This window comes from Callithrix jacchus, chromosome 15 (assembly GCF_049354715.1).
Source record: "Callithrix jacchus isolate 240 chromosome 15, calJac240_pri, whole genome shotgun sequence".
Lineage (NCBI taxonomy): Eukaryota > Metazoa > Chordata > Mammalia > Primates > Cebidae > Callithrix > Callithrix jacchus.
The window spans coordinates 49,904,527-49,918,910 of NC_133516.1; the positions used below are offsets into that span (position 1 = coordinate 49,904,527).

Genomic DNA, 14,384 nt, shown 5'->3' on the forward strand with positions numbered 1-14,384 from the left:
TGTCTGGAAGAGTATCCGAATCCCCAAGTCTGCTAAGCTTATAAGACTCAGCACTCTAATTGTTCACCACCACCACTACTACCATCACCACCATCAACATCATCAAAATAATTAAATACCAGTAACTAATACTGAGCCTTTGTTATGTGTCATGTGTCAGGCTCTGTCTTAAACACCTTCCATGAATTGTATTCTTCAGTCTTCATTGAAACTATGAAGTGGGTACTTTTATGATGACATCACACAGATGATAAAAAATGATGCACAGAGAATACAAATGATTTTCTCAAATCTCAGAGTTCCCACCAATGAAGGTAGCAAGCAGCATCAGGATTTGAATTCAGGTCTTCAGACAGCTTCTTCCCATTGACTTAAGTTTCCCACATTATTTGCATGTGTCTTTTGTCGGCCTGATTTACTGACTTATCCTTTATGTGTCTCCAGTGCATCACAGGAATTTAAAGTGTAACGTTAGATCATCTTATGTATAATAATTAGCCGTTATTGCTCTTAGTATAATAATTGTCACATTCTTTACTCAGTGGCCACTTGATACCAGTCTAATTCTGGTCATTAAAAGGCAGAGGGGATAAAAAAATTCAGATTAATATGTGTCTGTTGTGTTTATTTAGCTAACTACTGGGGTGATGAACTTAGATAAAATAATGTCAAGGACAATTGTCTAAGAATTCTTACAACGTTTAATTAAGTCTTTATTATCTTTTCAAATGTATGGTACAATACAGAAATTTTAAAAGGAAAAAATATGTGTAAAACTTGTAAAATATATCAACAGAGTAATTTGTTACTTTTTATTTATATGAAAACAATATTTGATTACTTTTATTGTGGTTAAAATTATCACATTCCCACACTATATATAGTCCACTTTAAATGGACTATATTATCTTTAAATTTTATTTATTTTTAAATAAATTGCATTCCAATGAATGTTATCATTTTTGAGAGCATGAAAATAAACATCTGTAACTCTAAACCAGGAGTTAGCAAACTACAGCCTGGAAGCCAACTGTGGCCCAGAGCCTGCTTTTATAAATAAAGTTTTACTGGAAGATGACCAAGCTCATTTGTTTACATATTGTTTATGGCTGCTTTTGTACTATAATAGCATAGTTGAATAGTTGTGATAGAGACCTTATGGCATGCAAAGACTGAAATATTTATAATCTGTCCTTTGGGGAAAAAATAGTTTGATGAACCCTGCTCTAAACTATGTGTCTGTAGTAGACCACTTTTGCATTGCAATAAATGAATACCCGAGACTGGGTAATTTATAAAGAAAAGAGGTTTATTTTGGGTCAGTGTTCTGCAGGCTTTACAGGAAGCATGGTGCTGACATCTGCACCTGGTTAAGGCCTCAAGAAGATTCCAGTCATGGTGGAAGTAAAGGGGGCCCTGGTGTATCACATGGTGAGAGCAGGAGCAAGAGAGAACAGGGAGGTGCCACAGTCTTTTAAACAACCAGATCTCATGTGAACTCATAGAATGAGAACTCATTACCATGAGAACAGCACAAAGCCATTTATGAGGCACCTACGCCCATGATCCAAACATTTCCCACCAGGCTCCACCTCCAACATTGGGGATCACATTTCAACATGAGATTAGGAGGGGGCAAACATCCAAAATATATCAGTGTCAAAATTAAAATACTAGTTGGCACACATTCCGGTACTACCCTAGAGTCCCCTAACATTTGAGACTTTCCAAATGGATAAAAACAAAGTCATGTCAAAACAATTTTTAGACTCTAAAATGTTCAGCCAGTTAAACAAACATGGTTTGTTTTATTGCTACCTGCATTTTAAAAACATTACAACATCAAGGTGAGGTTATCTCAATCCTATGACTACTCTTTAAGCAAAAAATATGTTTATCAAAATCAACCAAAGTGAAAGAGATGGAAAACAACAAAAAACATAGAAGGTACTGTGATAAAACACAAAATCAAGTATTTACTTTCTTTAATCTAAAGCAGAATTAAAATGGGAGAAGATAAATACCAAATTTCATGTGAGAAATATGTATTTTCTGCTAGGTAAACTTATTTAAAAAATACAGTCACACTTTTTCCCACTAACAGAGACCCATTTGCAGAGGCTTGTCTCTATGTCTCTATTAAGGGAATACAGTGATGTTTTCCTACCTTGATTAGATTGTTCAATAATTTCTTCGCAAGAGATTGACTTTCTCTTACATTTTAGCTGCCTTCTATGTAAACCAGACCTAATCTACCTGGCATTCACAGATTAATCCCTTAAAGCCTTGTGGATGGGATATGTCAGAAACCAATGTTGGCTTGAGAGACAGCCTACTGGAGGTAATGCAGGTGTTCCTTGGTAAATTTGGTGGGCCTAATTCAGCCACCGTTTTTAATACCTAATACATTATTTCCAGGTATGCCCACCTAAAAGAAATTTTAAAATGCCAAAGCAAAACTTGTATCAATCTTTCACACAGAAAAATCACATGGTGATAAACACAAAAGCAGATTTCAAAAATGTTGGAACAATTTGGAATTCATATGCAAAAAAAAAAGGAAAGAAACCACAAACAAATACTCTAGCCATATTTCACATGATATACAAAGATTAACTTGAAATTGACTAAATGTAAAATAAAAACTATGAAACTTCTAGGGAAGTGCGAAGTAGAACACTGAACAATGATGAAAATGATCAATGGCTGTTCTGTCCAATACAGTAGCCACTAGCCAGAGAGGCTATTGAACTCTTGAAATGTGGTTAGTATAACTGAGGAACTAAAGTCTTAATTTAATTTAATTTTAATTAGTTTAAATTTTAATTTAAGGCACCATATGTGACTGGTGACTGTTGTGTTGGACATCAGACTCTTAGAAGAAATTGTAGGAATACATATTTGTAACTTGGGTTAGGCAAAGATTTCTTAGCATGAAAAAGCATAAACAATGAAAGACAAAAGATAAATTAAACTTTATCAGTACAAAAATCTTATGCTTTATAAAAGACACTGTTAAGAAAATGAAAAGACAAGTTACTGAACTGGGAGAAAATGCTTACAATGAAATATCTGATAAAGGGCTTGTATTCAAAATATACAAAACATTCTCAGAATGCAATACTAAGAAAACAAAATTGGCAAATTATTTGAACAGAAACATCAATTAAAAAATATATAGAAAAGGTAAATACATACCAGAAAATGTGTTCAACATCATTAGTCACTAGGGAAACTCAAATGAAAACTGCAAGATATGACATATATCTAAAAGAATAGCTAAAATAAAAGGGGAAAAACCTAAACAATGTTGAATGCTGGCCAGTATGTGTGGCAGCTGAAACCCGCTTACATTGCTGGTGGGAATGCAAAGTGGCAAAACACCTCTGAAAGATAGTTTGGCAGTTTCTTATGAAGTAAAATACACATTTACCATATTACTAGCATTGTGTTGTAGCCAAACATTACCAGTTCATGGGAGCCAATTATGCACATCTATTTCTCTCTGTACATTCAGTGATGCCATGTTGGGAGATTGAAATGGGTTAGAGTGGGAGTATTTACACTGCAGGAATTGGCAAATGCTACAAATCAGACAATTTTTCAGGAAAAGGGAAGAATCAATTATTAAATATTTACCAGTAAAGCACTCCATGTGGTCCAACAATTCTAGTCCTAGTGAAACGAAAATATATTCATCCAGATACATGTACATTAATGTTAATAGTAGCTTTATTCATACTTGCTCCAAACTGGTGACAACCAAAATGTCTATCAATTGGTGAATGGATAAACAAATTATATTACATTTATAAATGAAATATTAGCAACAAAACATAATGAATTACTGATATATGTAAGAGCACACTCTCTTTCCTTTAAAATAGAAGTACAAACATGAATGAAACTAAATATTTTTTTGGGGGACCTGGATCTACAATATTTTCTTCTAATGTTACAAATTGTCACAATCGTTTGGACATGAAAGGTACTTCTAAACTGCTAAGTAAGCCATAGTTGCTATTAGTTCATCAAATGGATTTCAGAGATATGTCATATCTTTTATGAAACTGAAGAGCTTAGAATTCTCCCTCTCAATTAAGTTTCCAGGAGTGGCTGGATTTAATATGATTTCTGATACTCTGACACAGCACCAATTAACAGAGTTTAGTTTTAAATCCAAATTCGAAGAGCAAATGTCTTTTTAGCACATAATTTAATGTCTATTCCAATTTACCACTTGTGTTTTTATTGATTTTACAGAGGCCCTGGGATGGTTCTGCCCTAGTCATTAAGGTACTAATTCTGTTAAATACTTGTTAAGAACTAAATTACCTACTCATGCCAAACCCTAGTGAGTCAATGCTATAATGTATGGATGAGGAAGTGCAGAAAATGACAGGCTGGTTGGATTTTTTTTCTAATCATATTACGTTCTAATATTTCTGGTCAGGTTGTTTAAGGATTTTATGAAAATTACCCTTTACAGAAGTCACCTTTCACCTTTCATTATTGTATAATTTTATTTATTTATTTATTTTTTTGAGACAGAGTTTCACTCTTGTTACACAGGCTCGAGTGCAATGGCGTGATCTCGGCTCACCGCAACTTCCGCCTCCTGGGTTCAGGCAATTTATTGTGTAATTTTATGAGATAGATGTGTCAAATGCTATAAGATAACTTATTATTTCTGTCCTCTGGAGTGTTTATTTCAGGTCAAAAAATGTAGAAACTTGTTAGACAAGAGCTGTGAGAGCTGCTTTTGAATGCAGTAAATCAGTTGAACTGAATTGTATTAAATATTATTTTTCTAATGCATGGTCCCAAGACAAAAACAGTTGACAAAAAGAAGTTTGTTAACATGAAGTAACTTTTCTCTCTGTAATGTCCAATGTAATAAAGCCAAGATAAGATAGTAGGAAAGATATTTTATTTGCAGGTGTCTGTGTGTGTGTGTGTGTGTGTAGTAAAGAATTAAGCATTATGATACACTCTAGCCACTGGCTACTACGCCTACGGTATTAGACTTGGGATTCCACAATATTTGTTGGTGAGTGCCCTGGGATCACATTTCCTGGAAATCATTGCCAAACTAGACATGAACAAATTAATCTAGATAGCATAAAGCTTGACAAGCACATTAGTAATTTTTAACACCTTGAGAATACAGTCATTGCTGATTAGATGAAGGTATAAAAATATACCTAAATGAAATGTTCAAAACAAAACAGAATATGATTTTTAAAATTTCTGAGTAGCTTAGTTTTTTGTTATTATAAAACCGTAATATGTAAATGAAATACTAAAACAAAACAGAGGTCTAGAAGTAGAAAATAACAGACTTTACCCAATCCCATGACTTATATGTATGTGTGTATGGATAGAAAGATTTTAAAAATAAAACTATGTCAATTGTACATCTACTTCTACACATTCTACTCAATTGTGAATTTATCATTAACTTCTTCGATGAAAATGCCTATAGAGCTTCCTCAAGGCTGCATGTAGTTAAGTTCTCAATTACTTAGCTGAAGCCCTGTTAATGTATACTTAAGAGTTTTAAGTTTTTCCCTATTATGGTGCACATTGTTGACTCACTTATTTGCTTGCTTCTATGACAGTCCCTTTGGATAGGTGAGAACAGATTTTGGTGTTGAAAAAAATGTTTTCTTGAGAAGGAAATTGGGTGATTTCAAATTGGAGAATTGGAGCGAAGTATAGAAAGGAAGAAAATTAGTTTGCTACAGAAAGGCTGAATTCATCAGACGATGACTGGATTAGTGATTTATGTGTAATATCCAGTGCTGTGTGTTCTCCATTTCAGCAGTGTGGCATCATTGTGCTACATACTTTCATCTATTATCTCTTTATATTGATTTGATTTTTTAAAAATTCATTACACCATTTTCAGGTACTTCTTTATATTGGAAAAAAATAGATATTTTCAGGTTATCTTTGACCGACATTTGTTGCATGGAATAAAAAGAATAGTATCAAAGTGGCAAACGCTATGAATAAAATTAAATAGAGTAATGCACAAGAGCATTGCTAAAGGAGGAAGACTTTAGCTGAAGCAAAAAGCAAAGTCCTCTCAGAAGAGGCAATATTCAAGGAGAAACTACATGACCAAGAAAAGGCTGTCATGTGATTTACCAAGAAAATTGTTGTTTTTCAGATAAAGGAAACTATGAGTACAAAGAAACTAAGGAACTAATTCGGATTATTCATAGAACAAAAATTATTCCAGTATATCTAGAGAGAATGGTAGAGGTCAAACTGGAATGCCTTGAGTGCCAGAATAAGAAATTGGGTGTTAGAAAAACAAAGTACTTCAAGTTCAGTTGGAAGCTCTTGGAAACTTTTAAACTGTAGACCATCACAATATGATTGATGTGATTATGTGGTTGATTTTGGTTTTATAATTTTTTCTTTTTTTCTTCAACTTTGATTTCAAGTTCTGGAATACATGTGCAGGATGTGCAGGTTTGCTACATAGGTAAACTTGTGCCATGGTGGTTTGCTGCACAGATCCACCTATCACCTTGTATTAAGCCCAGCATCCATTAGCTATTCTTTGTGATGCTCTTCCCCAACCCCTCCCTCCAATAGGCCCCAGTGTGTGATGTTCCTCCTACCATGTGTCTATGTGTTCTCATGGTTCAGTTTCCACTTACGTGAGAATATATGTTCTCTGCTCCTGTGTTAGTTTGCTGAGGATAATGGCTTACAGCTCCATCAATGTCCTTGTAAAAAAACATGATCTTGTTGCTTTTTTTTTTTAATTTTGTTTATTGCATTTTAGGTTTTGGGGTACATATGCAGAACATGCAAGACACTTGCATAGGTACATACATGGCAGTGTGTTTTGCTTCCTTTCTCCCCTTCACCCACATTTGGCATTTCTCCCCAGGCTATCCTTCCCCAGCTCCCCCCACCGCTGGCCATCCCCTTTTCCCCCCAATAGACCCCACTGTTTAGTACTCCCCTCCCTGTGTCCATGTGTTCCCATTTTTCATCACGCACCTATGAGTGAGAATATGCGGTATTTCATTTTCTGTTCTTGTGCCAGTTTGCTGAGAATGATGTTCTCCAGATTCATCCATGTCCCTACAAACGACACAAACTCATCATTTCTGATTGCTGCATAATATTCCATGGTGTATATGTGCCACATTTTCCCAATCCAGTCTATCACCAATGGGCATTTGGGTCGATTCCAGGTCTTTGCTATTGTAAACAGTGCTGCAATGAACATTCGTGTGCGTGTGTCCTTATAGTAGAACGATTTATAGTCCTTTGGATATATACCCAGTAATGGGATTGCTGGGTCAAATGGAATTTCTATTTCTAACACCTTGAGGAATCGCCACACTGTATTCCACAATGGTTGAACTAATTTACACTCCCACCAACAGTGTAAAAGTGTTCCTTTTTCTCCATATCTCTCCAGCATCTGTCGTCTCCAGATTTTTTAATGATCACCATTCTAACTGGTGTGAGATGGTATCTCAATGTGGTTTTGATTTGCATCTCTCTGATGACCAGTGAGGAGAAGCATTTTTTCATGATTGTTGGCCTCATATATGTCTTCTTTCGTAAAGTGTCTGTTCATGTCCTTTGCCCATTTTTGAATGGGCTTGTTTGTTTTTTTCCTGTAAATCTGTTTGAGTTCTTTGTAAATTCTGGATATCAGCCCTTTGTCAGATGGGTAAACTGCAAAAATTTTTTCCCATTCTGTTGGTTGCCGATTCACTCTAGTGACTGTTTCTTTTGCCATGCAGAAGCGGTAGAGTTTGATTAGGTCCCATTTGTCTATTTTGGCTTTTGTTGCCAATGCTTTTGGTGTTTTGTTTGTGAAGTCCTTGCCTACTCCTATGTCCTGGATGGTTTTGCCTAGATTTCCTTCTAGGGTTTTTATGGTGCCAGGTCTTATGTTTAAGTCTTTAATCCATCTGGAGTGAATTTTAGTGTAAGGTGTCAGGAAGGGATCCAGTTTCTGCTTTCTGCACATGGCTAGCCAGTTTTCCAAACACCATTTGTTAAACAGGGAATCCTTTCCCCATTGCTTGTTTTTGTCAGGTTTATTAAAGATTGTATGGTTGTAGATATGTTGTGTTGCCTCTGATGCCTCTGTTCTGTTCCATTGGTCTATATCTCTGTTTTGGTACCAGTACCATGCTGTTTTGATTACTGATTACTGTAGCCTTGTAGTATAGTTTGAAATCCGGTAGTGTGATGCCCCCCGCTGTGTTCTTTTTGCTTAGAATTGACTTGGCTATGCGGGCTCTCTTTTGGTTCCATATGAAGTTCATGGTGGTTTTTTCCAGTTCTGTGAAGAAAGTCAATGGTAGCTTGATGGGGATAGCATTGATTCTGTAAATTACTTTGGGCAGTATAGCCATTTTCACGATATTGATTCTTCCTAACCATGAACATGGAATGTTTCTCCATCTGTTTGTGTCCTCTCTGATTTCGTTGAGCAGTGGTTTGTAGTTTTCCTTGAAGAGGTCCCTTATGTTCCTTGTGAGTTGTATTCCTAGGTATTTTATTCTTTTTGTAGCAATTGTGAATGGCAGTTTGTTCTTGATTTGGCTTTCTCTAAGTCTGTTATTGGTGTAGAGGAAGGCTTGTGATTTTTGCACATTGATTTTATATCCTGAGACTTTGCTGAAGTTGCTTATCAGTTTCAGGAGTTTTTGGGGTCAGGCGATGGGGTCTTCTAGGTATACTATCATGTTGTCTGCAAATAGAGACAATTTGGCTTCCACCTTTCCTATTTGAATGCCCTTTATTTCTTTTTCTGGCCTGATTGCTCTGGCTAGAACTTCCAGTACTATATTGAATAGGAGTGGTGAAAGAGGGCATTCTTGTCTAGTGCCGGATTTCAAAGGGAATGCTTCCAGTTTTTGCCCATTCAGTATGATATTGGCTGTTGGTTTGTCATAAATAGCTTTTATTACTTTGAGATACGTTCCATCGATACCGAGTTTATTGAGGGTTTTTAGCCTTAAGGGCTGTTGAATTTTGTCAAAGGCCTTCTCTGCGTCAATTGAGATAATTGTGTGGTTTTTGTTTTTGGTTCTGTTTATGTGGTGAATTATGTTTATAGACTTGCGTATGTTGAACCAGCCTTGCATCCCCGGGATAAATCCTGCTTGATCATGATGGATAAGTTTTTTGATTTGCTGTTGCAATCGGCTTGCCAATATTTTATTGAAGATTTTTGCATTTATGTTCATCATGGATATTGGCCTGAAGTTTTCTTTTCTTGTTGGGTCTCTGCCAGGTTTTGGTATCAGGGTGATGTTGGTCTCATAAAATGATTTGGGAAGGATTCCCTCTTTTTGGATTATTTGGAATAGTTTCAGAAGGAATGGTACCAGCTCCTTTTTGTGTGTCTGGTAGAATTCGGCTGTGAACCCATCTGGACCTGGGCTTTTTTGTGTGTGGTAGGCTTTTAATTTCTGTCTCGACTTCTGACCTTGTTATTGGTCTATTCATAGTTTCAGCTTCCTCCTGGTTTAGGCTTGGGAGGACACAGGAGTCCAGGAATTTATCCATTTCGTCCAGGTTTACTAGTTTATGTGCATAGAGTTGTTTGTAATATTCTCTGATGATGGTTTGAATTTCTGTGGAATCTGTGGTGATTTCCCCTTTATCATTTTTTATTGCATCTATTTGGTTGTTCTCTCTTTTCTTTTTAATCAATTTGGCTAGTGGTCTGTCTATTTTGTTGATCTTTTCAAAAAACCAGCTCTTGGATTTATTGATTTTTTTGAAGGGTTTTTCATGTCTCTATCTCCTTCAGTTCTGCTCTGATCTTAGTTATTTCTTGTCTTCTGCTGGGTTTTGAGTTTTTTTGATCTTGCTCCTCTAGCTCTTTTAATTTTGACGATAGGGTGTCAATTTTGGATCTCTCCATTCTCCTCATATGGGCACTTATGGCTATATATTTTCCTCTAAAGACTGCTTTAAATGTGTCCCAGAGATTCTGGCATGTTTTGTCTTCGTTCTCATTGGTTTTGAAGAACTTCTTTATTTCTGCCTTCATTTCATTGTTTATCCAGTCAACATTCAAGAGCCAGTTGTTCAGTTTCCATGAAGCTGTGCAGTTTTGGGTTGGTTTCTGAATTCTGAGTTCTAACTTGATTGCACTATGGTCTGAGAGACTGCTTGTTATGATTTCAGTTGTTTTGCATTTGCTGAGGAGTGCTTTACTTCCAATTATGTGGTCATTTTTAGAGTAGGTGTGATGTGGTGCTGAGAAGAATGTGTATTCTGTGGATTTGGGGTGGAGAGTTCTGTAAATGTCTATCAGGTTTGCTTGCTCCAGGTCTGAGTTCAAGCCCTGGATATCCTTGTTGATTTTCTGTCTGGTTGATCTGTCTAATATTGACAGTGGAGTGTTAAAGTCTCCCACTATTATTTGTGGGAGTCTAAGTCTCTTTGTAAGTCATAAGAACTTGCCTTATGTATCTGGGTGCTCCTGTATTGGGTCCATATATGTTTAGGATCGTTAGCTCTTCTTTTGTATCAATCCTTTTACCATTATGTAATGTCCTCCTTTGTCTCTTTTGATCTTTGTTGCTTTAAAGTCTATTTTATCAGAGATGAGAATTGCAACTCCTGCTTTTTTTTGCTCTCCATTTGCTTGGTGAATCTTCCTCCATTCCTTTATTTTGAGCCTTTGTGTATCCTTGCATGTGAGATGGGTTTCCCAGATACAGCACACCGATGGGTTTTGGATTTTTATCCAGTTTGCCAGTCTGTGTCTTTTGATTGGTGCATTTAGTCCATTTACATTTAGGGTTAATATTATTATGTGTGAATTTGATACTGCCATTTTGATGCTAGCTGGCTGTTTTGCCCATTAGTTGTTGTAGATTCTTCATTATGTTGATGCTCTTTACCATTTAGTGTGATTTTTGAATGGCTGGTACTGGTTGTTCCTTTCTATGTGTAGTGCCTCTTTCAGGAGCTCTCGTAAAGCAGGCCTGTTGGTGACAAAATCTCTGAGTACTTGCTTGTTTGCAAAGGATTTTATTTTTCCTTCACTTATGAAGCTCAGTTTGGCTGGATATGAAATTCTGGGTTGAAAGTTCTTTTGTTTAAGAATGTTGAATATTGGCCCCCACTCTCTTCTGGCTTGTAATGTTTCTGTCGAGAGATCTGCTGTGAGTCGATGGGTTTCCCTTTGTGAGTGACCCGACCTTTCTCTCTGGCTGCCCTTAATATTTTCTACTTTATTTCAACCTTGTTGAATCTGACGATTATGTGCCTTGGGGTTGCTCTTCTTGGAATATCTTTGTGGTGTTCTCTGTATTTCCTGCATTTGAGTGTTGGCCTGTCTTGCTAGGTGGGGGAAATTTTCATGGATAATGTCCTGAAGAGTATTTTCCAGCTTGGATTCATTCTCTTTGTCACATTCTGGTACACCTATCAAATGTAGGTTAGGTCTCTTCACATAGTCCCACATTTCTTGGAGAATTTGTTCATTCCTTTTTGCGCTTTTTTCTCTGATCTTGGTTTCTCATTTTATTTCATTGAGTTGATCTTCGACTTCTGATATTATTTCTTCTGCTTGGTCAATTCGGCTGTTGAAACTTGTGCATGCTTCGTGAAGTTCTCGTATTGTGATTTTCAGCTCCTTTAATTCATTCATATTCCTCTCTAAGTTATCCATTCTTGTTATCATTTTCTCGAATCTTTTTTCAAATCTTTTTTCAAGGTTCTTAGTTTCTTTGCATTGATTTAAAACATGTTCTTTTAGCTCACAAAAGTTTCTCATTATCTACCTTTTGAAGTCTAATTCCGTCATTTCATCACAGTCATTCTCCATCCAGCTTTGTTCCCTTGCTGGTGAGGAGTTTTGGTCCTTTCTAGGAGGCGAGGTGTCCTGGTTTCGGGTGTTTTCCTTCTTTTTGCGCTGGTTTCTTCCCATCTTTGTGGATTTATCCACCTGTCATCGCTGTGTAGTTGCTGACTTTTCGATTGGGTCTCTGAGTGGACGCCCAGATTGTTGATGATGAAGTATTTCTGTTACTTGGTTTTTCTTCTACCAGTCTAGCCCCTCCACTGTACGACTGCTGAGGTCCACTCCAGGCCCTGCTTGCCTGGGGTGCACCTATAGCAGCTTCGGAACAATGAGGGATGCTACCAGTTTCTTTTCTGCTATCTTTGTCCCAGAATGACGCCTGCCAAATGTCAGTCTTTTGGATATAGAGGGGTCAGGGAGCTGCTTGAGGAGACAGTCTGTACTTTATAGGAGCTCAAGTGCTGAGCTGTGAGCTCTGTTGTTCATTCAGGGCTGTTAGGCTGCTACGTTTAATTCTGTTGCAGCTGAACTCATAACAGAACCCTTTTTTTCTCAGATGCTCTGTCTCCGGGGGGGTTGGGGCTTTCTTTGTGAGTGTCCGTTGTGCTCTCCTGCCCAGCTAGGAGGCAGTCTAGTCACTATTTGCCTGTTGAGGCTCCACCCTGCTGGTGTGAGGTTCACCCTGTTGCTGCAGGCTCTGCCCTGCTGTTGTGGTCTCTGCCCTGCTGCCATGGGCTCTGCCCTGCGGCGGAGTCTCTCTGTTGTAGCAGGTTGCCTCAGCAATGGCAAGCTGCGTCAGCAATGGGCGTGTACCTCAGTAGGGGTGGATTGCCTTGGTAATGGCGGACACCCCTCCCCCACGGAGCTGCACCGTCCTGGGTTCAGCTGTGCCCTCAGGGAACCTCTCCACCTGGAGCATTTGGAATCGCCGTTTTGTTTGTCCCACTGCACTACCCTAAACGCTGTTTCCCTGGAATCTCCTTTCCTTGCTCACTGTCCAAGGCCCGTTCAGTCTCAAGTTCAGCCCTCTCAAGTCTCAGATTGCCGGTTCAACAGGGCACCTGGACCAGTGCACTTTGTGTGGAGCGCTGTGTAGCACTGCTGCGCTACAGCGCCGGCCGCCAGCTGCACCAGTCAATACCTCTGCCTGGCGTCTTGTATCTCTTTTATACCTGGGAATTTCCCTGTTCTGTGGGCAACAAAGATCCATCTGGAAATGCAGCCCTGACTCACCCTCTCTGCGCATTCACCAAGAGCTTCAATCCTGGGTTGTTCTCACCGCACCATCTTGAGTCCCCTCAATCTTGTTGCTTTTTATGGTTGCATAGTATTCCATGGTGCATATGTACCACATTTTCTTTATTCAGTCTATCATTGATGGGCATTTGGGTTGATTCCATATTTTAGCGATTGTGAATAGTGCTACAATGAACATATGCGTCCATGTATCTTTATAAGAGAATGATTTATATTAATTCATTTGGGTGTATATATATCTATACTCAGTGATAGAATTGCTGGGTCAAATGACGTTTCTGCCTCTAGATATTTGAGGAGTTGTATGTGGCTAATTTTAAACATTTGTGTAGTGAATGGACTAAGAAAGTTAACGGTGGAAACAAGGAAGCAATGTAGGACAATATTTAGGCCACACATTGCAGACTGAGAGTCATTATGGATTAAGGTTGTATTCTGGAGGTAAGACCAGTAGGACTCGGTGATAAATCAAATATACAATGTGATAGAAAGAGATAAACTATGGTTTTCTTCCAATCTAAAAGAGGCCATTCTTTGGCATAAAAGTAATTTTGACATCTTACAGTGCTTCAAAATGAAAAAAGTTGGAGTCCAGAGCCTACCAGGGATGAGTTCTATTATAAAGCCTTTCTGCTTTGGTCTGGGATCCTGAAAGGTGGGTGGTGCCCCAGGAATGAGAATGAACCAAAGGTAAAGCAGACATCATGAAGTCTTCATCACAGTAAGAGTTGTTTGAATGTCCTCCTCCTCCTAAATCTTAATCTTTAACACTAAAATTAATGAGATCCTGAGCGGCTAGGGCACAGCTGCCAAGCTGAAACAAAATGATCATCTTTCCTGTAGAAATATAGGCTATCACTATGGATAAAATTATTTCTACAAACAACATTTAAAATAAAATTTCCAAAATATAATAAAAAATAGCCAGGTATAATGTGCTATTTCCTAGACCACATTTTGGGGAGGTAGGATCTACTACTAGCTGACTTTTCAACTGAAATAATGGAAGCCAGAAAAACAATGGAATGATATTTTCAATGTTTCAAAAGAAAGGAAGCTACCAACTATGAATTCTATGGCCAATCAAAATAGCACTCAAAAAGGAAGGTAAAATAAAGATACATATAGATGAAGAGTGAGTGATTTTTGTCCATAATCCCCAAACTAAAAACTCAAGAAAGATCTTACAAAGAGAAGAAGAATATTCCCAGAGAGAAACTTAAAAAATTAAGAAGGGATTAAGAGTAAAATGGTAAATTGATTATAAATGATGTAGGCAGAATTAAAATATGTAATAATGATAGCATAAACC

General features: G+C 37.6%; 1 protein-coding gene across 7 annotated transcripts in view; it reads left to right on the forward strand.

Moving 5' to 3' along the window:
• TAFA1 (TAFA chemokine like family member 1) overlaps nucleotides 1-14,384 on the forward strand; it is a 545,952-nt gene that overhangs the window by 104,986 nt on the left and 426,582 nt on the right. The gene's annotated exons all lie outside the window — the stretch shown is intronic.